The 26,445-nt window shown below is 50.8% G+C and overlaps 1 long non-coding RNA gene across 1 annotated transcript in view; it reads right to left on the reverse strand.

The window, feature by feature from the left end:
• The window catches only part of LOC144672841 (uncharacterized), a 103,038-nt gene extending 78,731 nt beyond the window's left edge, over positions 1 to 24,307 (reverse strand). Inside the window, exon 1 of the long non-coding RNA XR_013574193.1 lies at positions 24,188 to 24,307. This is a non-coding gene — a long non-coding RNA (uncharacterized LOC144672841). The remainder of the gene's footprint in view (positions 1 to 24,187) is intronic.
• Between the last annotated feature and the right edge of the window lie 2,138 nt (positions 24,308 to 26,445).

The raw sequence follows: 26,445 nt of genomic DNA on the forward strand, positions 1-26,445 counted from the left end.
CACCTCCTGACTCCCCAAAGCCTGTCCACCATCGACAAGGCACCAGTCAGGACGATGATGAAATACTCCCAACTTGCCATGGAAGAGTGTGGCACCCACAAAATTCAAGAAGCTCGACACCATCCTGGACAAAACATCCCCGCTTGATTGGCACCCAATCCACAAACATCCACTCCCTTCACCACCGACGCACAGTAGCAGCAGTGTGTACCATCTACAAGATGCACTGCAGCAACTCACCAAGGCTCCTTCAATAGCGCTGCCCAAATCCTCCTCCTATACCATCTAGAAGGACAAGGGTAGCAGACACATGGGAACACCACCACCTGGAAGTTCCCCTCTGAGCCACTCACCATTCTGACTTGGAAATATATCGGCCGTTCCTTCTCTGTCGCTGGGTCAAAATCCTGGAACTCACTCCCTAACAGCGTTGTGGCTGTACCTACACCACAGGGACTGCAGCGGCTCACCACCACCTTCTCAAGTGCCAATTTGTGAGGGTCATTAAATGCTGGCCTGGCCAGCGATGCCCACATTCCATGAATGAATTTTAAGCAATGGAGCCCAATACCCTGCACACTTCACTAACTGCTCTCTCATCCTGCCCTGCCAAATGTCAAAGATATAATTTAGGAACGCCCCATATCCCTCTGTCTCTGAACGCTCTTTAAAATTGTGTCATGTAGCCCATAATGCCTCTCCCTATTCCTTCCGTCAAAATGCATCACCTCATACCCCTCTCTACAAAATTCCATCTGCCACTTTTCTGCCCATTCTGCCCTCCTATCTACGTCCTGTTTCCATCGATATCTATCGTCCTCACTGGTTGCCATGACTTCAAGTATTGTTTCATCGACAAGTTTTGGAATGTCACCGTATTCCTGATGTCAGTAATTGGGGGAACAGCACTGTCTACATGCTCCAATCTGACAAACAGCCCTTTACTCCAAGAGCACTTGTGTTGGATCATCGGCTGAGGGAGGGCAGTAGACGAGAATCAGAAGGATCCATTTTCTTGCCCATGTTTGACCTGATGTCATGAGTCAATATTGAGGACTCCAATGGAAACTCCCTCCCACCTGCATAGCACTGAGTCCCTGCCGGTGGGACAGGGACATACCCAGGGATGGTGATGGACACGTCTGGGACAATGGCTCTGGGAGGTGACTCTGCGAAAATGATTATGCTGGAGCTACAGGACCTGAATGTGTCCCTGCCATTGTCTGACCTCCCCCTTCCCTCCCTGTCAATGTGGAGACACACCGATCCGAGTGAGTAATGAGACACGGACAAGAGGTGGTGACCAACGCAGCCAGTTTTATTCACATGATCCAGGAACCAGTGGGTCAGGGGGCACGGGCCCTACACAGTCCGTGGAGCCTCTAGACGGTGCTGGAGTCACAGCCTTTGAATTGGTTCTGGAGTCACTGGCCTTGGCTTCCCATCGCTGCTTCGTCATTAAAGAATTCCTTCTCCACACAGCATGCATAACCCCCGGAGCACTTGAAGGGGAACAAAACCTCGTTTCTTCGGCAGTAATCTAGTCGACATCGGGCCCCTCGTATTCTGGCACATCCATAGGAATATCCTGAAATGCAGAAAGGAATCCTTTGTGAAACCAGCAGTAAGGACGCTTGACTCTCACTCAAACATTTATTATGTATCACCCTAAGTGGTGAAGTCTCCCTTTCACTAACACATCCCGATTGTCAGTTTGGTCTGTGAGGCCTTGACAAAGGACATGGAAAACAGAACAACGCACAGGGCTCTATGGGACACCTAACCAATGGATATGGAGAGCAGAAATGTACCCAGTGTACCAATTGTGGTCTACCCGAGGGATGTGGAGACCAGAACTGTGCACACTGCTCCAGATGTGGTACAACTGAGGGATAAGGAGACCAGAACTGTGCACAGTGCTCCAAGTGTGGTCTAACTGAGTTTTATGGAGACCAGAACCGTAATTAAAATCTACAATACCTTCGAATATTTTTTGCAATTTTAAGATTCCGTGGGGTCAATTGTGGAGGTTGGAGCACAGTTAAAAAAAATTATATATAATTTACAAACTTTTCAAGCATTCCCATGCTGGGATTGAAAGGTTTTGGTAACAAGTTACGGTTCATGTTCCAGAACCAAGCTGCAGAAATGGATTTAAATACAGATCAGCAATGATCCAATCGAATGGCAGCACATGTTTGAGTGGGTGAATGGCCTATTCCTGTTCCTGTGAACGGTTTCATATTCTGGCGATTGAGAGATTCACTACCCTCTGTAAAAATCTTTTCAGCGGCGATGTGTCCCAGCACCAGGAGCACCAGCACCAAGAGCAGTGCTTTCCTCATCTTCCACTGAGCTCCTCAGAACCACACTGAACTGCCTGGGCTACAGGAGCTCTTTATATGAACTCAGAGTATAATCTGTAGTTAATAATCACACACACACACACCCACACAGACACGGTGAAGATTGGCTCCAGCTTGGGCACGTTGAAGGGAAAGGTCACTCACTGAGAGCAACAGTAACTGGAATCAGTGATTAAATGTGTCTCGCTGGGCGATTATGTGTTAATCAACAGAGACGGCCCTGTGTAAGGATTGAACTGGGGAAGGTTTGTCGAAATATCTTTCTGCGATTAAGGTAAGAATAATAGAGCAGAGAAGAGGGCCATTCGGCCCATCGAGCCCGTGTCAACTCTCTGAAGCAACTATCCAATTATTCCCACGCTGCTTTCCTCTCTCAATATCCCGGCTGTTTTGATTGGCCCTCATGATCCACCCAATAGCGTCAGGTGTCTCCTCACCCGCCCCTTTCAGTTCCCCTTCCCCTACACTGAATCTACTTTCCAATGTACAGGTCGCCAGAGAACAACTGGCAATGGCTTCTCTTTCTGTTCCCCTACCCGAAACTCTGGTGTCCCCCAAGGATCTACACCACACCCTCCACACCTCCCCAAACCCAAAACCCCACCACCCACAACATACAACCCCATCAACCCCACACCTCAACCACACAAACCCCACACCCACACCCCCACCACCCCCCTCCCACACAACCCCACCAGCCCCACACCCACAGCCTCACAAGAACTGAGCACAGGGCTCCTGGTGTGGCCTAAAAGAGTGACATGGAGACCTGAACTGTGCACAGTGCTCCAAGTGTGGTCTAACTGAGGTTTATAGAGACCTGAACTGTGCACAGTGCTCCAAGTATGGTCTAACTGAGGTTTATAGAGACCAGAACTGTGCTCACTGCTCCAAGTGCGGTCTAACCGATGAGTAAGGAGCCAGGAATTGTGCAGAATGCTCCAAATGTGTTCTGGCCGGGGCACATGGAGACCAGATCTGGGCACCACGATAATTTGCCTCACAGGAGCAGACTAAACAAAACGGACACTGAGCCCCAGCAGCAGATATCAGGGCCTGTTGCCCCGAAGAGTTTTGTTGTATCGACCGTCTTAAAGGAGGGGAGAGAGAGTTGGAGCGATTTACACAGGTCATTCCCCCGCTTTGACCCCAGGCAGCTGAAGGCTCATCTGTCAATGGTGGATCACTCAACACTGGGAATACACAGGAGAGCAGAACTGGAATATCACAGATATCTGGAAAGCTGTTGGGTCTAGGGGAGGGGGGGATGTCAGAGATATGGAGGGGGGCGAGGCCATGGAGGGGTTTGGAAACACAGGCCAGGGTTCTAGGTGCCCTCCCACCCGGCAGGACATTACAGTCACAGCGGAGTAAACGGAGATTAAAATGTCTGACCACATCCACCAGGGGGAGACACACTGCGGCAGGGCCATAAAACACTGACCAATGTCCAATTGGAAGGACAGTTGGAGAGTATCCCCCTCAACTGTGGTCAACTGAGTGATATGGAGACCATGACTGTGCACAGTGCTCCGGGTGTGGTCTAACCGAGGGACATGGAGATGGAGAGGGTTGTAGAAGATGGGAGAGGTTACGGAGATGGAGAGGGTTGTAGAAGATGGGAGAGGTTACAGAGATGGAGAGGGTTGTAGAAGATGGGAGAGGGTACGGAGATGGAGAGGGTTGTAGAAGATGGGAGAGGTTATGGAGATGGAGAGGGTTGTAGAAGATGGGGGAGGTCATGGAGATGGAGAGGGTTGTAGAAGATGGGGGAGGTTACGGAGATGGAGAGGGTTGTAGAAGATGGGAGAGATTACAGAGATGGAGAGGGTTGTAGAAGATGGGAGAAGGTACAAAGATGGAGAGGGTTGTAAAAGATATGATAGATTATGGGGAGAGCGAGGGTTTTGGGGCTGGAGAGGATTACAGGGATAGAGAGAGTTGTGGGGCTGGAGGGGGTTACAGGGATAGAGACAGTTGTGGGGCTGGACGGGGTTATGGGGATAGAGAGGGTTGTGTGTCTGGAGGGGGTTACAGGGATAGAGAGGGTTGTGGGTCTGGAGGGGGTTATGGGGATAGAGAGAGTTGTGGGTCTGGAGGGGGTTACGGGGATAGAGAGAGTTGTGGGGCTGGAGGGGGTTACAGGGATTGAGAGAGTTGTGGGTCTGGAGGGGGTTATGGGGATAGAGAGAGTTGTGGGGCTGGAGGGGTTTATGGGGATAGAGAGAGTTGTGGGTCTGGAGGGGGTTATGGGGATAGAGAGAGTTGTGGGGCTGGAGGGGTTTATGGGGATAGAGAGAGTTGTGGGTCTGGAGGGGGTTATGGGGATAGAGAGAGTTGTGTGTCTGGAGGTGGTTATGGGGATAGAGAGAGTTGTGGGTCTGGAGGGGGTTATGGGGATAGAGAGAGTTGTGGGTCTGGAGGGGGTTATGGGGATAGAGAGGGTTGTGGGTCTGGAGGGGGTTATGGGGATAGAGAGAGTTGTGGGTCTGGAGGGGGTTATGGGGATAGAGAGGGTTGTGGGTCTGGAGGGGGTTATGGGGATAGAGAGGGTTGTGGGGCTGGAGGGGGTTATGTGGACAGAGAGAGTTGTGGGTCGGGAGGGGGTTATGGGGATAGAGCGGGTTGTGGGGCTGGAAGGGGTTATGGGGATAGAGAGGGTTGTGGGGCTGGAGGGATTACGGGGATAGAGAGAGTTGTGGGTTTGGAGGGGGTTATGGGGATAGAGAGAGTTGTGGGTCTGGAGGGGGTTATGGGGATAGAGAGAGTTCTGGGTCTGGAGGGGTTTATGGGGATAGAGAGAGTTGTGGGTCTGGAGGGGGTTACGGGGATAGAGAGAGTTGTGGGGCTGGAGGGGGTTACAGGGATTGAGAGAGTTGTGGGTCTGGAGGGGGTTATGGGGATAGAGAGAGTTGTGGGGCTGGAGGGGTTTATGGGGATAGAGAGAGTAGTGGGTCTGGAGGGGGTTATGGGGATAGAGAGAGTTGTGGGGCTGGAGGGGTTTATGGGGATAGAGAGAGTTGTGGGGCTGGAGGGGTTTATGGGGATAGAGAGAGTTGTGGGTCTGGAGGGGGTTACGGGGATAGAGAGAGTTGTGGGTCTGGAGGGGGTTATGGGGATAGAGAGGGTTGTGGGTCTGGAGGGGGTTATGGGGATAGAGAGGGTTGTGGGTCTGGAGGGGGTTATGGGGATAGAGAGAGTTGTGGGTCTGGAGGGGGTTATGGGGATAGAGAGGGTTGTGGGTCTGGAGGGGGTTATGGGGATAGAGAGGGTTGTGGGGCTGGAGTGGGTTATGGGGATAGAGTTGTGGCCCCTGAGGGAACTTACTGAGATACAGGGTCTTGTAGTGTCTGGCGGTATTTCTTTGATGGGCAGTTAGGAAACGCCTGCGGGATGTTACGGAGAGACAGACGGTTGTCGGGGCTGGAGATTTTCACAGGGAGAGGGAAGGTTTTGGAGGAGGGAGGAGGTTACTCTGGCCTGGCGTCTCGAGGGATGTGGAGGGGATTTGGGTGCGAGAATGAGAATGAGAAGGGGGCTGGTGTCATTCCCACTCCAACATTCTCCCTTTGCTTTCCCTGAGCAGCGATTGGGAGGGAAAGGGGGTGAAATAGATCCACAACCTTGCCCTCTACCCCCTGCACCCTAACAACCATCCAGAGAATCAAAGAGTTCGAAATGGACATTGTTCCCAAAACGCTGCTGGGGACGGCGAGGTCGCGACTCACCCATGACCTGGACATCCTGAGCGACCAGCAGGAGAGCGACAACCAGGATCAGAGTCTTCATCATCTTCAGCAGAGTCCGTCCGTGTCAGGAGCAGAGACCAGGAGACTCCAGACTCTGTGTGTGTGTGTGTGTGTGTGTGTGTGTGTGTGGGGAGTCACAGAGAGAGCTCGGGGGAATTTATCATTGCAGAGACGGGGAGTGGCTCATGCCTAGGGAAATATCTTCTCTCAATGTGAGTCCTGATTGGCCGTTGGGCTCAGGGAGCAAGACGATGGGTGTGGGACAACTCCGGGTTTCATCCCGAGGGACCTGGACTCATGTTCATCCCGTGAGCAATTCCGTCTGTTGAAACACAGGGTTCAGTGGGGGTGACGACAGATCCAGTCCAGGGAAATGCCTGGGCTCTCGAAAGCAAACAGGGGCGAAACTGGACCTGAACATGGGGCTGCCTTTAAAAAGGAGCAAATTCGGGCACTCGAGCCACACGAGGGTGGAGGGCGACCCCATAATGAACAAAGTCCCAGTCCCCACGCTGATCGTATAACAACCCTGGACACAATCCCCACACTGAAAACAGTCCCCACACTGAACACAGTCCCCACACTGAACACAGTCCCCACACTGAACACAGTCCCCATGATGAACACAGTCCCCACGCTGAACACAGTCCCCATGATGAACACAGTCCCCACGCTGAACACAATCCCCACACCGAACACAATCCCCACGCTGAACACAGTCCCCACGCTGAACACAATCCCCACACCGAAACAGTCCCCACACCGAACACAATCCCCACACCGAAAACAATCCCCACACCGAACACAATCCCCACACCAAACACAGTCCCCACACCGAACACAGTCCCCACACCGAACACACTCCCCACACCGAACACACTCCCCACATCGAACACAGTCCCCACACCGAACACAGTCCCCACACTGAACACAGTCCCCACACAGAACACAATCCCCACACCGAACACAATCCCCACACTGAACACAGACCCCACACTGAACACAGTCCCCACACTGAACACAGTCCCCACACCGAAAACAGTCCCCACACCGAACACTTTCCTCACGCTGAACACAGTCCCCACACCGAACACAGTCCCCACACCGAACACAGTCCCCGCACCGAACACAGTCCCCACCCTGAACTCAGTCCCCACACTGAACACAGTCCCCACATCGAACACAGTCCCCACCCTGAACACAATCCCCACACTGAACACATTCCCCACACCGAACACAGTCCCCACACTGAACACAGTCCCCACCCGGAACACAATCCCCGCACCGAACACAATCCCCACACCGAACACAGTCCCCACACCGAACACTTTCCCCACGCCGAACACAGTCCCCACACCGAACACAGTCCCCACACCGAACACAGTCCCCACCCTGAACTCAGTCCCCACACTAAACACAGTCCCCACATCGAACACAGTCCCTACACTGAACACAGCCCCCACACTGAACACAGTCCCCACCCTGAACACAATCCCCGCACTGAACACAGTCCCCACACCGAACACAGTCCCCACACTGAACACAGTCCCCACACCGAACACAGTCCCCACCCGGAACACAATCCCCACACTGAACACAGTCCCCACAGTGAACACAGTCCCCACCCTGAACACTGATCACTGTCTGTGAGGGATGGAGAGCGCCGTGTTCCCAGGCAGGTGCTTTTGAGGCCAGATCTCCATAGGATATGAATTATTGAGCGGGATTATTATTACGATGATGATGATTATTATTATTATTATTACAGATTCCAGGATTTAATAATGTTCAGCTTATTAAAACGAATGTAAAATGTATTGAACAATGAGGAATATAGTCACAGGCTTTTCGAGGATAGAGACAGACTGGGGGAAATGGGCAGGTGTGAAGAGGGACATTTTACACAGAAGAATGAGCAGAGATTATAAAAACATTAATGGTCAAAAACCAAAGTTGTTGGTGGGAGCAGAGGGATCTGGGGTTGTCGGACATGAACCATTGGAGGTGGGCAGCAGGAGGGGAGGAGATATTGGAAAGCGGAGGGGATCATTGCCTTTATAAATCGAGGAGGAGGACACAGTAACTAAGAGGCTGTGTCTATAATGTTTTTAACACAGGGGTTAGGCCCCAGATGGATTCCCCGTGTCCCATTCTGAGTCCACACGTTAGGAAGGGTGTCAGGGCCTTGGAGAGGGGGGGTGGGTGGAGGGTGTGGAGTTTATTTTCTGATAGGATTTGCAGGAATGAGGGTCTTTAACTCATGCGGAGAGACCGGAGAAGGTGGGTTGCTCTCCTTTGAACACAGCAGGTGAAGTAACATTTGACGAAGAGACATTCGACATCAGGAAGGACATGGATTGAGTCAATAAGGAGAAACTTTTCCCTGAGACAGGATGGTCAGGGACAATAAGGACACAGACTGAAGCTGTTTGGGAAAAGGACAATCGTGGGATGCGAGGAAACATTTCATGACAGAGCGAGTGGTGCTGATCTGGGTAAACTCTTCAAATGAAGACTTTAACAGGGCAATAGAGCAAGAGAAGGGGAAGTGGGACTCATTAAATACTTTTACAAAAGATCAAGCAGAAACACGATGGGTTTGATGGTTTTTTTGTTTCTTTCTGTTAAATGTGCCTCACGCTCCAACCCAAAAGGTTCAGTCACATTTCTTCTTCAACCTAAACTTTACATACAGAGCAAAACGTCACCTTATCCACAGGATATATTTGCATCAACACTGAGATCGCTCGGGGGGCAATGGAGGAACCTGTTTCCCTGAGGCACTAACCATCGGGATATTGTGTGGAATCAAACTGAGAGACAGGAGCTTGGTTCACTGAGGGTAAAGTCACTGAATGTTCCCCCCACTGGGGACAGAACAATCTCGGGGGTCAATGGTTGGGAGCAGATAACACGGTGAAATATTCGGCGTCAGTCATGGAGGAGTCCGGGGCCAGAGAAGCTCGGAGATACAGAGTGAGGGGATTGTGGAAACCCATATAAAACATTCCCTGGAACTTTTATCCCAACCGTCTCTTTAATATCGAGACTATGGTAATCTGCATCCTGCTGACTGCCTGATAAACACAGCAAGGTATAGATCGATAATCAAAGACAGAGACTAGAGGAAGACACAGAGCACAGATAACACTCTGAACAAGGACCACAGTTTGTACATAAACCCCTCTTTATACAAAGACCACACTCTGAACCCATATCTCACCCTGAACACAGACATCACCCTAAACACAGACTCTATTCTAAACAAATACCACAGGCTGAACACAGACCCCACTCTGAACACAGACCTCGGTGTAAACTCACATCCTAGACTGACCAAACCCCACAACCAGGAGACATCCCGGACTCCGAACGCAGGAACTGCTCTGGACACAGGCCCCTCATCTCATCAAAGGCCCCAGTCTGATCCCCAACCGCTCTCTGTGCACACCCGCTCCCCCTCCGAGAACACATTTCACACTCAGCATAGCCCCCTCTCCAAACACAGAACACACGCTGAGCACGTTCCCCACTCTGAACACACAGTCCACACCGAATATAGACACCCCTCTGAACACAGGACCCACACTGAGCACGTTCCCCACTCTGAACACACAGTCCACACCGAATATAGACACCCCTCTGAACACAGGACACACACTGAGCACGTTCCCCACTCTGAACTCACAGTCCACACCGAATATAGACACCCCTCTGAACACAGGACCCACACTGAGCACGTTCCCCACTCTGAACAGAGACAGCTCCCTGAACGCAGATCTCTCTATTGGAACACAGGCCCCTCTCTGAACACAGACCCATACATCACACAGACGCCTCTCTGAACACAGGTCACCCCCCGAATGTGGTGTTTGTGAATGTGTGCAGAGTGGGGTCTGTATTCAGGGGGTTCACATTTTCAGAATGGGGGCCTCTGTTTCGAAGGGGAACTTTATGAGACAGACCTCACGAGGAGATAAACGGACTGGTGAAAGGGGCAAGTGTGAAGAGATCCATCTTCCACAGAAGAATGAGCAGAGACGCTCAAATATTAATGGTAAAAGTTCAAAATTGTTCCAGGAGCGGAGAGAGATCTGGGGGGTGTTGGACACAAGTCATTGAATGTGTCAGGAGGTGGGGAGGAGAGATTGGAGAACAGATGGAACCATTGCCTTTATAAAGAGAGGGCGAGAACACAAAACCAAGGAAACGGTAACTGAACTCTTTCTAACACACTGGTTAGGACCCAGATTGAGTTTTGTGTCCCCCATCCTGAACCCACACGTTAGGAAGGATGTCCGGGCCTTGGAGAGGGGAGCAGAGTTTATTTTCCTGATCCGATCCCAGGAATGAGACTCTTCAGCCTCATGTGGAGAGACTGCAGAAGGTGGGTTGTTCTCCTCTGAACAGAGGAGGTGAAGTAACATTTCATTGGGAGGCGTTGGACCTCGGGGAGTTTATGGATTGAGTCAATGAGGAGAAGCTAATTCCTGAGACAGGATGGTCAGGGAGAGAAAGGACACAGACCGATGCTGTTTGGCCAAATAACAATTGTGCGACGCAAGGAATCATTTCATGACAGGGCCGGTGATGCTGATCTGGGTCAATGCTTCTATTTAAGTCTTTAACAGGGACTTGGAGCAAGAGAAGGGGAAGTGGGACTAATTCACTAGTTTTAGAAAAGATCTAGCAGGAACACGATGGGCTGAACGGCTTCTGGGTTTTTTTTTGTATCTGATGTGCCCGAGGCCCTAAACGCAAAGTTTCCATCATTTGTCTTGTTAAATCTAAACTTTACATACAGAGCAACAAAGGCACCTTCCCGACAGGAGATATTTACATCAACACTGAGATCGCTCAGGGGGCAATGGAGGAACCTGTTTCCCTGAGGCACTAACCATCGGGATATTGTGTGGAAACAAACTGAGAGACAGGAGCTTGGTTCACTGAGGGTAAAGTCACTGAATGTTCCCCCCACTGGGGACAGGACAATCTCGGGGGTCAATGGTTGTGAGCAGATAACACGGTGAAATATTCGGTGTCAGTCATGGAGGAGTCCGGGGCCAGAGAAGCTCGGAGATACAGAGTGAGGGGATTGTGGAAACCCATTTAAAACATTCTCGGGAACTTTTATCCCAATCCCGTCTCCTTCATTGCTGGACACTCCTAACCAGCCTCCTGCTGAGTGTCTGACAACGCAGGGCAAGGCATGGATCGACAAACAAGGAGAGAAACTCAATACAGCAAGAGACAGAGCACAGATCAGAGCCTGAACAAGGACCACAGTTTGTACGCAAACCCCTCTTTATACAAAGACCACACTCTGAACCCATATCTCACCCTGAACACAACCCTCAACATAAACACAGATGCTTAGTCTGAACAAATACCACAGGCTGAACACAGACCCCACTCTGAATGCAGACCTCAGTGTAAACATACATCCTCGATGGACCAAACCCCACAGTCCGAAGGCAACCCCGATTCTGAACCCAGGAGCCGCTCTGAACACAGGGCATCATCTCGACAAAGGCCCCAGCCTGAGCACAAACCGCTCTCTGAGCACATTCCACTCTCTGACAACACATTTCACTCTCCACCTAGACCCCTCTCCAAACACAGAGCCCATTCTGAACACGGTCCCTTATCTGAACACACGCCCCCACATTGAACAGAGACATCTCTCTGAGCGCAGACCCTACTCTGAAAACCACCCCCTGGCCTGGACACAAACCCCCACATTGAACATAGACCCCTCCCTGAACACAGAGCGCTCTGAACACCACCCCCTGTTGGGAGCACAGACGCTTCTCTGAGCACAGGCCACACGCTGAATGTGGTGTTTGCGAATGTGTGCAGAGTGGGGTCTGTATTCAGCGTTCTCTGTTCAGAATGGGGAGCGTCTTTGTCCTGAACGGGATCTTTAAAAGCTGCGGGGTCTGTGTTCATTGACTGGTCAATGTCCAATGGGCCTCCTGTGTTCAAAATGCAGACCTGTTCACCAATTGAGGCACCTTGAACGCAGACCCACGCTTAACCCTGAGCCCTCACTGAACGCAGACTGCGCACTGAGCACAGAGTGCAGATCTCACTGTGAACACATAAACTACACTGAGCGCAGTGCGCACAGGGGAAAGCCCTCACACTGAGCGCAGAAACCACACTCAACACATTCCAGACAATGGATACAGGTCCAAACCATTCATAAGAAGGTACAGCAAAGGCCCCATTGGAAACACCGAACCCTGAATGCAGACAGCAGTCTGAACACATTGACAAACACCACATTCAGCATTGAGCCCTGTTAGAAAAGAGACATCACAACCAGCCCCCTCTGAGCACAGATTTCACTCTGTCATCTGCCCTCTCACACTGAACACGGGTCTACACTCTGAACACAGGCCCCACGCTGAACACAGGGCTCCCTGTGTATACACACACCCACTCTCTAAACACTCACCTCAATCTGAACACAGACCCCACACTGAACACAGGCCCCACACTGAACACAGGCCCCACACTGAACACAATCCCCACGCTGAACACAGGCCCCACACTGAACACAATCCCCACACTGAACACAGTCCCCACACTGAACACAGGCCCCACACTGAACACAGGCCCCACACTGAACACAGGGCTCCCTGTGTATACACACACCCACTCTCTAAACGCTCACCTCAATCTGAACACAGGCTCCACACTGAACACAATCCCCACACTGAACAGAGACCCCACACTGAACACAGGGCCCACACTGAACACAGGCCCCACGCTAAACACAGGCCCCACACTAAACACAGGCCCCACAATAAACACAGGGCCCACACTGAACACATAACAAAATGTGAACACATTTCTCTCTGAATATACACACACACACAGACACACACACATGCAGACACACACACACAGACACACACACACACACATACACACACAGCCACACACACAGACACACACGCACAGAGACACAGACACACACACACACACACACACACACAGACAGACACCGGCACACACACACACAGGCACACACACACACACAGACATACACACACACAGACACAGACACACACACACAGACACACACACAGACACAGACACACACACACAGACACACACACATACACACATAGACACACACACACACACAGTCACACACACACAAACGCAGGCACACACAGACACACATACACACACAGACACACTGACACACACACACACACACACACAGACACACACAGACACACACACACACACACAGACACACACACACACAGACACAGACACACAGACACAGACACACACACACACACACACAGACACACACACACATACACAGACACACACACACAGACACATACACACACACACACACACACACAGACCCCTTTCCAAACGCAAACTCCAATCTGAAAACAGGATCCTTTTCTGAAGCAGAAACCAGGAATCAGGGACAATGGGTGACATCGGGTTCCCTGAAACCCCCAAATGGGGGTGATATTGTGTGGGAACAATCGGAGAGAGACAGGGGCTTGTTTCACTGAGGGTGAAGCTGCTGGATATTCCACACTGGGACTGAATAATCTCCGAGATCATGGGTGTGCGGAGATCACATCCTGAAAGGTTTCGTTTCAGTAAATGGGGGGCGTCCTTAAGAGTTCCCTGCATTGGCCGGGGGCTTTGAAGGCCCTGAGTGAGGGCTTTTGGAACAATTCTAAAAGGTACAGATGGCCCTTATTCATTGATTCACGGATTCATTATTTTATCTCCTTTTGATCCCTTTCCTATCCCTTTCTCCCCAATCACCACCTCCCCACCACACCCCCCAAAAGTGCCACCTGTAAATAGTTCCATGTTGTTCTTTCACAGGGCGCTGACCCTTGTTCTGTGATACATACATTCCGCTCTCTCCGTTTGATGCCACTATCAGCCCCTTCTCCAGCCCTCACCACCACCATGAACACTCCCTTTGTCCCATGTCCGTCACATCTTTGTCAAACACCCCCTCAACCACACAGATTCAAGGTGATGGGCCAACCAGAGGTTGGGGGTGGAGGGAGCTAAGGAAACCTTTTTGTTGCGCAGTTAGTAGGTGTGATCTCGAAATCATTGAGGGGGCTATTGAGAATGAAGATCGAGCAGTGGACAAATGGAATCGTTTTAGCAAAGAGCGAGTGCACACATGATGGACAGAATGTGAACCTTCTGTGCAAGAGTTCGATAGAATTTGCATCTCCGTGTGTTTATTTCCCCCCGTTTATTTGCCTGGCTCTGTAACAGGAGAAGTTCAGTCTTTTTTTTTATAGTTCATCTCGAGCCTCAACTTTGCATAAATGACCAACAAAGTCACCTCATCGCCGGAACCTATTTCCATCGTGACAGAGATTGGCTCAGGGACAATGGGGGAGGCATCTGGTTCCCTGAAACCCTCACTCTCAGGGACAGTGTGATTCACACTGAGAGACAGGAGTTAGTTTCACTGAGGGGGGAAAAGCTGCTGAATATCTTCCCCCCCCCAACCCCCACTGGGACAGAACAATCTCGGGGAAAACGCTCGTGTGGAAATCACACCCTGAAATGTTTTAGTGTCAGTCGTAAAGAACGTCCTTCATCATTTCCTGCATTGGACAAGGGCTCAGGGGAACTCCGTGAAGATTCCTTACAAATTCCTGAAAAATCCTCTTATATTTTATTCCAAACATCTCGTTAATCCTGACATACTCTTGTGCTCCCCTCATCCTGTTGGGAGACGGTTAAAGCACAACCTGGTGTCGATCGACAACAAGGCCTGAGAATGAACGCAAGAGACTGAACCACAAAATACACACTGAATACTGACCTCACTCTGAACATAGTCCCCACTGTCAACACAGACCCCACAGTGAACACAGACCCCACTCTCAGCACAGGCCCCGCTCTGAAAATAGACACCACCACCAGAACATACCTCGCCTCTGATCACAGACCTCACACTGAACACAGACCCCACTCTCAGCACAGGCCCCACTCCAATAGGTCGCCCTCTTGTTGATGAGGGGTATCTACAGTGGTCCTCAGGGATCAATGTTTTGATCACAGATTGAACACAGACCCCACTCTCAGCACAGGCCCCACTCTAATAGGTTGCTCTCTGTTGATGGGAGTATATCTACAGTGGTCCTCAGGGATCAATGTTTTGATCACAGATTGAAGACAGACCCCACTCTCAGCACAGGCCCCACTCCAATAGGTCGCTCTCTGTTGACGGGAGGATATCTACAGTGGTCCTCAGGGATCAATGTTTTGATCACAGATTGAAGACAGACCCCACTCTCAGCACAGGCCCCACTCCAATAGGTCGCTCTCTGTTGACGGGAGGATATCTACAGTGGTCCTCAGGGATCAATGTTTTGATCACAGATTGAACGCAGACCCCACTCTCAGCACAGGCCCCACTCTAATAGGTCACCCTCTGTTGACGGGAGGATATCTACAGTGGTCCTCAGGGATCAATGTTTCGATCACAGCTCTCTATGATATAGATTAATGAGCTGGAGTTTGTTATACAGGGTAGATTTTGAAGTTTACATTCTGAATAAATCACAGAAATGTAATAAAGAATGAGGAGGTTTGTAATATGATTATTATGACACAAAGAATCAGGTGAATGATGCAGGAACATAGCAGATGAATACTAACACAATGGAGTGAAGAGGTACATTTTGATCGGAATTATAAGAACTGGCAATGCACAAGAACGGTCCTATTTTCAAAGTGATTTAGTAACAGAGAGATCTGGCGACTTGGTACAGAAATCTTTGAAACAGAATTTGGGAATTCTCCCCAATACAAAGATGTCATCCCTGACTTCTCTTCAAAGCAGGAATAGAACACCGATGAAAGGAAGCTATTGATCAAACACTTTCTAACGCACTGGCGATACCCGAGCTGGGTAACCAGGTCTGATTATGGGCACCAGGCTTTAGGAAAGATGTCAATGCCCTGAGAGAGAAGGCGGAGGAGATTCACTAGAATGACTATCAGGGGGCGAGGAATATTCAGTCAATGTGCAGAGACTGGGGAGGCTGGGATTATTCTCCTCGAAGCAGAGAAGGTGAAGTGGAAATTGAACAGGACCATTCAAAATCAGCGCGTCGATGGAGTCAATAAGGCTCAAAGGCTTCAAGTGGCAGAGGGGGGGCGGTAAACAGAGGGAAACAGACAGACGGAGATTGGTAAAAGAACCCGGGGAGGGGGGGTGGAGGGGAGATGAGGAAACATGTTTTCTCACAGTGAGACTTGTTCTCACCTGGATGGACAGGTTATGCAATGACATTGAAAGGACGATTGGGGAAGGACTGGGTGCAGTGGAGCGAATCGAATAGATTCACAGGAGAACGTTGCAGAGACATGATGGGCTGAATGGCCGCTTTGTGGGCTAGAATGCGATTATTTTATAAAAATCTGCTTTTCGTTTCTCTTCCTCAGTTTTACCTGCCTGACCCTGTAACCAGGGAAATCGCTATTTCTTCATCCTTCTCATTGAATCTTCCTCTGCCTGGAACAGGAGCAAATTGGACATTTTCTATATTAAAAGCAACATTTACACCCATAGCAACAGAGAGAGGTCACGTCCAGAATCTGTTTCCATAAAGGCCGGGATTACTGACTGTCAATGGAGGAACCTAGTTCATTGGCCCAGGGGGCGGTCGAATGGAGTGAATTAAGACTTTTGGAAACCTCTTTAAAATATTCTGCTCAAAAATATTCCAACAATCACTTTAATTCCGGCACATTTTTTGTAACCTGCAGCCCCGGAATGCAGGTAAAACACAATAAGCAATATATTGATCAATATGGGCCAGAAACCGGTGTCAAAACACTGAACACAGACTCCACACTGAAGATAATGCCCTCACTGACCCCACAACCCCTGCCCTGGGCACAGACACCATCCTGTGCAGTCTGACACCACCCTGATCACAGACCCCAACCCCCGAACTGAACCCTCAGTCCAATCTGGACACAATCCCCAACCTGAACAGATAAAGCGCCCTGAACACAGAGCCCACTCTGGGGATATGTCCCAGTGGGAACACATTGAGCAGGGGAAGCAATTGGAACATAGAGCCCACCCTAACCAGAGTCCCCCAACCTCAACCCAAACCTCACACTGAACACAGAATCCACACCCAACACAGACGCTCCTCTGAACAGGTTATTGAACAGAGAAAACATTCTAAATACATTACGGACCCTTCACTGAACTGGGACCCCCCACTTTCAAAGGTACTTATTATGGACAAGGTCCCCAGTTTGAACATAGAACTCTCTCTGAGCACAGACTCCTTTCTGAACACAGGTCCTTCTCTGAATATCCATATCACACTGAACACAGATACCAACCCGAGGACCGAACCTCGTCTGAACATTGACCCGTCTCCGAACACAGACCCCACCCTGAAAACAGGCACCACTCTGAGCATGGCAGAGGGTAGATTGCTAAAGGTGTGTGTGTGTGTGTGTGTGTGTGTGATTCGGGCAGTGTCCAGCAGGGGGTAGATTGCTAAAGGTGTGTGTGTGTGTGTGTGTGTGTGTGTCTGTGTGTGATTCCGGCAGTGTCCAGCAGGGGGCGGATTGCACATCTGTCTGGTATCCCTGACGGGTTTCAATGGGTAAAGACTGCGGGGTGGGTATCAGAATGAGGGTGGGAGCGGGCGCTAAAGGCCTGGTCCCCATGTTGGTCCTAACTGGCGATGACCACAATTGGAACTTGCCTGGAGAGGCTCAAACAGAGACAGTTACACATTTAACGCTCAATTGCTGAACAGAGGCAATTTCCATGTGGGCAACCTGTGTGGGGTCCTCACGTCCACTTCCACTGAGCGTGGGCAGTGGGCAGCCTGGCACACAGCGGCACAATGCCGGGTGCTTCTCTTACCAAGGGAGAGGGCGTGGGCAGGCTCTCGGACAGGGCACTGCAGGTTCTGGTGGGTAAGCTACAGAGGGTGAAGGATGCCCTGAACGGAGAAGCGCCAAGGGCACCGCCTCACCCTCCTGAGCCTCTCTCCCAACATCAGTTGGTGCCGCTATTCCTGTTCTCACATCCTCTTCCCTCTCCCCCTCCAGGCTAGGGGACCTGTTGCAAGATGCCAATGACCAAGGTCTGGCATCATTCCAGCAAGCCCGAGTAGGTGCCCAACATGGTCGAACAGCCTCAACAGTGTCCCTATTGAGATGATGCCTGTTTGAGATACTGGATTCGGAACCTGCGCCCAATGTGGCGTCGGACACTTCACACCGGCTAAGATGGATTTACTGCTCGAGGTCCCGGCCTGGGCCACAGCGGAGGGATGTGCAGCTGGTGAACAAACCTCTGGAATCCTGTTACTGCAGCAACAGGCTCCAACTCATGGACTCACCCACACACTGACTGGTGCTCACATGCAGACACACAAGAGCTGTGTTCAGTGCAAGGGGGCTGTGCTCAGCTTCGGGGAATGTGGGAAACAGAGACACTTGTGAAAGGAATAAAGAGAGAGGAGGGAAAGGGGAGTAACTGAGTTGACTGAGGGCCAGGGGGAGGCCATTCAGCCCCACAAACCTGCCCCACCATTCAACCAATATTGATCTGATCTGTGACCTGACTCCATAAAACTGTCATTGCCCCGTGAGCTGTGTGACCTGTTCTGAATCGATCCCATTGAAAGCAATGAGTGCCACACAACACAATGGAGAGTGTCCTCAGTGTGAAGACAGGAGCCAATCGTCACAAGGACTGTGCGGTGCTCATTCCTACCAACACCGTCAGGGACAGATGTATCTGCAGCAGGTAGATTGGTGAGGATGGGGTGGAGTAGAATCTTCCCTCTTGTTGGTTCACCTGCCTCAGGCCTATTCTGCCTTTCAGGGCTCGGCCACCTGGGTCTGTAACGGTGACCCTGAGACACTCTTGGTGATGGACATGCAGGTCCCACAGCAGAGAACATTATGTGCCCTCGCTACGCTCAGTGCTTCCTCCATGTGGTGTTTAACATGGAGGGGGAGAGATTGATCAGATTCGGGAGAGCGGTAGTTGGGAGTCAGCAGGAGGTTTCTCTTCCCCTGTTTGCCCTCATGTCTTGTGACATCAAAGAGACTGTGGTCTTGTTGAGGACTCCCAGGACCAGCCTCTCCCGACTGTATGTCACTGCTCTGTCACCTCTGGTGGGGACAGTCCTGTCAGAGGGTCACGGGATACCCAGGGAATGGGGGGCACGCGATGAGCGCATTGTCTTTACGTTATGTTTCTGTGAGTGTGTCTACATTGGAGTTATAAGATGTCAATGTGACCCTGCCATTGTCTGACCTCCCCTCCCTCCCTGTCAATATGGAGACTCGCCGATCTGAGTGAGAAATGAGACACGGACAAGAGGCGGTGATCGATGCAGCCAGTTTTATTCACATGATTCAGAAAGCAGTGGGCCAGGGGTCATTGGATCCACACAATGTGTCAGAGCCGGAATTACGGAAATTACAGTTAGTTCCAGTCGGATTCATGGACGAATCACACATTGGGACATGTTACATTTAGGAAGTTATGTTAGTTATGCAGCAATTTTGCCATAATACACAGTGTCCCCTGATCTTCTTCTCTTGTCTGTAACATCGTGTAAACCTGCAGACACCTTCCAAACTCTGGCAATTGAATCGTAAGGCTGGGAAACAGAAAGGAAGAGTTCATTGTTACCAACTTTCAGAGCCCAGCCTCACCTCGGTGCCATGTACCCAAACACTCTGGAGACCAGAAAGGGGCACAGGGCTCCAAGGTTGGGCTAAAAGAGTGACATGGAGATCAGAATTGTACACAGTTATCCAGCTGCGGTCTATCCGAGGGATATGGAAACCAGATCTGTGCACAGTGAGTCCAGGTGTGGACTAACTGAGGGATATGGAGACCAGTACTGTGCACAGTGACCCCAGGTGTGGACTAACTGAGGGATATGGAGACCAGAACTGTGCACAGTGCTCCGGGTGTGGTGCAACCAAGGGATATGGAGACCAGGACAGTACACAGGGCTCCAAGTGTGCTCTAACCGAGGGACATGGAGGGTGGAAATGTGCAGAGGGCTCCAAGTGTGGACTGACTGAGGTATAAGGAGACCAGAACTGTGCACAGTGCTCCAGGTGTGGACAAACCAAGGGACATGGAGACCAGAACTGTGCACAGTGCTCCAGGTGTGGACAAACCATGGGATATGGAGACCAGAACTGTGCACAGTGCTCCAAGTGTGGTCTAACCAAGGGTTATGGAGGGTGGAACTGTGCACAAGGTAAATGCCGCAGATTCTATATGAAGGGGGTTGGGACAATGTAGGGATTTGGAAACACAGGCCAGGGGTCTAGGTGCCCTCCCGCCCGACAGGACATTACAGTCCCAGCTGAGTGAACGGAGATTAAAACGTCTCACCACATCCACCAGGGGGAGACACACTGCGGCAGGGCCATAAAACACTGACCAAAGCTAATAGTTAACGTAGGATCTAGCCGAGGGTCAGCACGTCGATGAGAAGCACAAGGCGACTAGGAAAGCTGCTTGGGTTTTAATCGGGGAGGATGATTATTTTTCTTTAAAGGTGATTTATGGAAGGGGGCTAAACTGAGATGGACAGCTTTCTGTTTGGGAAAAGTCTAAGGGTTGTGGAACAATGATGGGCGGATGAAGTTAAGATGCCAATTGATTGGTAGCATGAAGATGCTGAATGGCCTCCTCTTCATTCCCTGAATGTTTCTGCTGTGTCACTCCTGGGAGAGTTATACTTACGGCGACTCCATGGACTCACGAGTCCACCCTCAGCGATGGGCTGTAGCAACACCAGGAGTCCAAGCAGCAAGAGCAGTGCTTTCCTCATCTTCCACTGATCCTCTCAGAGTCACAATGAGGTGACTGGATTACGGCTGCCCTTTACATCAACGCATGGAGCGTTCTGTAGTTAATATTCACACAACTACACGGTTAGCACTGGCTCCAACTTGAGCTTGTTAAAGGAGCTGTTCCTTAACTGAGACCAACAGTTTCTCGAGTGAAAGACTAAATGTGCCGTCCAAGTCTTCCTTTATTTCATTAGTATTCAGAGAGACAGATCTGTGTAATGATTGAAATGTTGGAGGTTTAAAGGGATGCTTCACTGTGTTTAAAGTAAATATATTTTTGCAATGTAGGCATCCATTTGGCCCATCGAGTCTCTGCTGGCTCTTTGATAGATCTACTAAATTATGCCTCCACAACCTGTTCTCTTCACCCACCGCCCCGCCATTATGTTCCCAGTCAATTATTGCTACAATTCCCCTTTGATAAGTTGCTATTGAATCTTTTTCCATTATCCGTTCGGGCAGCACATTCCAGATCACAACAACTCTTTGTGTCAAAACGAATTCTCCTCATCTTCCTTCTCGTTCTACTGCTAAACATTTTAATTTGTTTCCAATTAGTTTCTAATCTCCCGACATTGAAATTATCACTCCCCTTCTCGAGTACCTAGCTCCTCTCCCACCCGCCCCCTCACATCTTAATTACCGCCCCACTCGGTACCTCCAAAGCTGGAAATTCTGCTCTCGATTACCACATTCCCACAAACACCTATCCATTCCCTCTTCCCAGGGGTCCTGTCTTCGTTTATCGCTCACTGCCGTCTATCTGCATGGACTGGATGGACTGAATGGCTTCCTGAGCCGTGATGACTATATGAACCTCCCTTTAATGGGTCTTCAATTGTCTCCCAGTGATGGGCATTAGCTGGAGACGAAACTTTTCTCCTGTATCCAGGAATGGGATGAAAGTTTGGAGATGTCTGCAATGCAATGTGTGGATAAAGAGTTCCATGCGAGAATCAGAGCTGAAGCGCACATCAGTCACTATGAGCAGTGTAGCGGCCTGTTAAATATTTCCCTGGAACACGGAACAGACCGGACACCAGGTGCCATCCTGTCTGACAGTCTTGAACAAGGTGTGAGGACCTGACAGGAATGAATCAGCACAGGATAGGGTCCAGCAGCTCACTGCCCGTCTGTGTGGACAATACACAGGCTTTAATCTTCTAAATATCCTCAGCGGCCCCTCCAGGGCTCTCACATCCTCCCTCATGTGTGGTGTTCAGAGCTGGATGTATTAATCTAGCTGCGGCCTAGCCAGGGCTTTATAATTGTACAGAATAACTTCCCTTGATTTTGTCCCCAATACCTGTATTTTTGAGTATAAGGTAATGACCATCTCCAACAAGGGAGAACCTAACCATCTTCCCTTGACATTCAATGCCATTACCATCACTGAATCCCCCACTAACTTCATCCTTGGGGTTACCGTTGACCAGAAACTGAACTGGACCAGCCATATAAATACTGTGGCTCCAAGAGCAGTTCAGAGGCTGGGAATCCTGCGGAGAGTAACTCACCTCCTGACTCCCCAAATCCTGTCAACCATTGACAAGGCACCAGTCAGGAGCATGATGGAATACTCCCCACTTGCGTGGATGAGTGCGGCTCCCACAACACTCAAGAAGCTCGACACCATCCAGGACAAAGCAGCTCCGCTTGATTGGCACCCAATCCACAAACATTCACTCCCTCCACCACCGACGCACAGTAGCAGCAGTGTGTACCATCTACAAGATGCACTGTAGCGACTCACCAAGGCTCCTTCGATAGCGCTGCCCAAACCCACCTCCTCTACAATCTAGAAGGACAAGGGCAGCAGACACATGGGAACACCACCACCTGGAAGTTCCCCTCTGAGCCACTCACCGTTCTGATTTGGAAATATATCGGATGTTCCTTCACTGTCACTGGGTCAAAATCCTGGAACTCCCTCCCTAACAGCGCTATGGATGTACCTACACCACAGGGACTGCAGCGGCTCACCACCACCTTCTCAAGGGGCAATCTGAGAGGGTCATTAACTGCTGACCTGGACAGCGATGCCCACATCCCATGAATGAATTTTAAACAATGAATCCCAATACCCTCCACGCTTCACTAACTGCTCTCTCATCCTGCCCTGCCAAATGGCAAAGATAAAATTTCGGAATACCCCATATCCCTCTGTCTCTGAACGCTCTTTAAAATTGTGTCAAGTAGCCCATAATGCCTCTCCCTATTCCTTCTGTCAAAATGCATCACCTCATACCCCTCTCTACAAAATTCCATCTGCCACTTTTCTGCCCATTCTGCCCTCCTATCTACGTCCTGTTTCCATCGATATCTATCGTCCTCACTGGTTGCCATGACTTCAAGTATTGTTTCATCGACAAGTTTTGGAGTGTCACCGTATTCCTGATGTCAGTAATTGGGGGAACAGCACTGTCTACATGCTCCAATCTGACAAACAGCCCTTTACTCCAAGAGCACTTGTGCTGGATCATCGGCTGAGGAAGGGCAGTAGACAAGAATTAGAAGGATCCATTCCCTTTCTCATGTTGAGGGTCTGGAGGGAGTTATGGGGATAGAGAGGGTTGTGGGTCTGGAGGGGGTTATGGGGATAGAGAGAGTTGTTGGGCTGGAGGGGGTTATGGGGATAGAGAGAGTTGTGGATCGGGAGGGTGTTATGGGGATAGAGAGAGTTGTGGGTCTGGAGTGGGTTACGGGGATAGAGAAGGTTGTGGGGCTGGAGTTGGTTATAGGGATAGAGTTGTGGCCCCTGGGGGAACTTACAGAGATACAGGGTCTTGTAGGGTCTGGCGGTATTTCTTTGATGGGCAGTTAGGAAACGCCTGCGGGATGTTACGGAGAGACAGACGGTTGTCGGGTCTGGAGATTTTCACAGGGACAGGGAAGTTTTTGGAGGAGGGAGGAGGTTACTCTGGTCTGGGCCTCTCGAGGGATGTGGAGGGGATTTGGGTGCGAGAATGAGAATGAGAAGGGGGCTGGTGTCATTCCCACTCCAACATTCTCCCTTTGCTTTCCCTGAGCAGCGATTGGGAGGGAAAAGAGGTGAAATAGATCCACAACCCTGCCCTCTACACCCTGCACCCTAACAACCACCCAGAGAATCAAAGAGTCCGAAATGGACATTGTTCCCAAATCGCTGCTGGGGACGGGGAGGTCGCTACTCACCCATGACCTGGACATCCTGAGCGACCAGCAGGAGAGCGAGAACCAGGATCAGAGTCTTCATCATCTTCAGCAGAGTCCGTCCGTGTCAGGAGCAGAGACCTGGAGACTCCGGACTGTGTGTGTGTGTGTGTGTGTGTGTGTGGGGAGTCACAGAGAGAGCTCGGGGGAATTTATCATTCCAGAGACGGGGAGTGGCTCATGCCTAGGGAAATATCTTCTCTCAATGTGAGACCTGATTGGCCGTTGGGCTCAGGGAGCAAGACAATGGGTGTGGGACAACTCCGGGTTTCATCCCGAGGGACCTGGACTCATGTTCATCCCGGGAGCAATTCCGTTTGTTGAAACACAGGGTTCAGTGGGGGTGACGACAGATCCAGTCCAGGGAAATGCCGAGGCTCTCAAAAGCAAACAGGGGCGAAACTGGACCTGAACATGGGGCTGTCTTTAAAGAGGAGCAAATTCGGGCACTCGAGCAACACGAGGGTGGAGGGCGACCCCATAATGAACAAAGTCCCAGTCCCCACGGTGATCGTATAACAACCCTGGACACAATCCCCACACTGAAGAGAACCCGCACTCTGAACACAGAACCACCTCTGACACAATCCCCACCCTGAACACAGTTCCCACACTGAACACAATCCCCACACTGAACACAATCCCCACACTGAACACAATCCCCACACTGAACACAGTCCCCACACCGAACACAATCCCCACACTGAACACAATCCCCACACTGAACACAGTCCCCACACTGAACACAGTCCCCACACTGAACACAATCCCCACACTGAACACAGTCCCCACACCGAACACAATCCCCACACTGAACACAGTCCCCACACTGAACACAATCCCCACACTGAACACAGTCCCCACACTGAACACAGTCCCCAAGATGAACACAGTCCCCACACTGAACACAGTCCCCAAGATGAACACAGTCCCCACACCGAACACAATCCCCACACTGAACACAATCCCCACACTGGACACAATCCCCACACTGAACACAGTCCCCACACTGGACACAATCCCCACACCGAACACAGTCCCCACATCGAACTTAATCCCCACACCGAACAGGGTCCCCACACTGAACACAGTCCCCACCCTGAACACAGTCCCCACTCTGAACACAGTCCCCACACCGAACACAGTCCCCACACCGAACACAGACCCCACACCGAACACATTCCCCACACTGAAAACAATCCCCACACTGAACACAGTCCCCACTCTGAACACAGTCCCCACACCGAACACAGTCCCCACACCGAACACAGACCCCACACTGAACACAGTCCCCACACGGAACACAGTCCCCACTCTGAACACAATCCCCTCACAGAACACAGTCCCCACACTGAACACAGTCCCCACTCTGAACACAATCCACACACTGAACACAATCCCTACACTGAACACATACCCCTCACCGAACACAGTCCCCACACCAAAAACAATCCCCACACCGAACACAGCCCGAACACCGAACACAAACCCCACACCGAACACAGTCCCCACACCGAACGCAGTCCCCACATTGAACACTATCCCCACACCAAACACAGTCCCCACGCTGAACACAGTCCCCACGCTGAAAAGAGTCCCCATGCTGAACACAGTCCCCACACTGAAAAGAGTCCCCTCACTGAACACTGTCCCCACACTGAACACTGTCCCCACTCTGAACACAGTCTCCACACCGAACACAGTCCCCACACCGAACACAGTCCCCACACCGAACACAATCCCCACAACGAACACAGTCCCCACGCTGATCGTATAACAACCCTGGACACAATCCCAACACTGAACACAGTCCCCACTCTGAACACAGTCCCCACACTGAACACAGTCCCCACACCGAACACAGTCACCTCTCTGAACACAGTCCCGACAGCGAACACAGTCCCCACACCGAACACAGTCCCCACACCGAACACAATCCCCACACTGAACACAATCCCCACACTGAACACAATCCCCACACGGAACACAGTCCCCCCACCGAACACAGTCCCCACACCGAACACAATCCCCACACTGAACACAATCCCCAAATTGAACACAATCCCGACACTGAACACAGACCCACACTGAACACAGTCCCCACTCTGAACACAGTCCCCACACCGAACACAGTCCCCACACTGAACACAGTCTCCGCACTGAACACAATCCCCACACTGAACAAAGTCCCCACACTGAACACAGTCCCCACACCGAACACAGAACCACCTCTGACACAA

Source organism: Cetorhinus maximus, unplaced genomic scaffold, assembly GCF_964194155.1.
Source record: "Cetorhinus maximus unplaced genomic scaffold, sCetMax3.hap1.1 HAP1_SCAFFOLD_96, whole genome shotgun sequence".
NCBI lineage: Eukaryota > Metazoa > Chordata > Chondrichthyes > Lamniformes > Cetorhinidae > Cetorhinus > Cetorhinus maximus.